The sequence below is a fragment of the Leptonychotes weddellii genome, unplaced genomic scaffold, assembly GCF_054177405.1.
Source record: "Leptonychotes weddellii isolate Sample4059 unplaced genomic scaffold, ASM5417740v2 HiC_scaffold_53365, whole genome shotgun sequence".
Lineage (NCBI taxonomy): Eukaryota > Metazoa > Chordata > Mammalia > Carnivora > Phocidae > Leptonychotes > Leptonychotes weddellii.
This window is the reverse complement of record NW_028021107.1, coordinates 1-624: the sequence shown is the minus strand read 5'-3', so window position 1 is coordinate 624 and position 624 is coordinate 1. Positions and strand designations below refer to the sequence as shown.

The window sequence follows — 624 nt, the reverse complement described above, 5'->3', positions numbered from 1 at the left end:
CTTCCTACCACCAATCTGTTTTTTTAAAGCTATTTCTCCTTGTTAAGTGCTATAATTACTATTTTTTGTTGCTTCTATGTTCCTTGTTGCATAAGTATTCATAAGTGTTAATATATTCATTGCAAGTTGTACCCATTAGCCTTGTAAACAGTGTCTTTCTTTGTATTGTTTAATGCCTTATCCTCTGAACTTAATCTTGTGTGATATTTAGGCTATGTCCTCTGCTTATTTGTTGTTTGCATTTTCCTATTATACCTTTGCCCATCCTTTTCTTTAAAATTTTTCTGAACCACTTTGTTTATTGTTTTATATAACTTAGGGTTTAGCTTTGCTTTGTGATCATATCCGAAATACATTTTAAATAAATAAGTTAATCCCATTTTTTACATGTTTAAGTTTTCAATTAGCAATAATTGCGCCTCGGATAAACCTCATTGGCTACAATACTGCCACTGTGCAAAGCTCCATTTTTTACATGTTTAATATGACAGCGATTTGATCTTAGTGTGGTATATGATTTTATGTTATGTTTTTATTTAACTGTTTATTAGCAAGTTTTTACATAATGAGTTCTCTTTGCCTCTTAAAATAATTGCAGCTTCAGGAGGATTTGTATTTTTGTTC

At 30.3% G+C, this 624-nt stretch overlaps 1 pseudogene; it reads right to left on the bottom strand.

Annotated features, from left to right (window-relative positions):
- Window positions 1–338: 338 nt before the first annotated feature.
- LOC115937595 (U4 spliceosomal RNA) lies at window positions 339–464 on the bottom strand (annotated as a pseudogene).
- Between the last annotated feature and the right edge of the window lie 160 nt (window positions 465–624).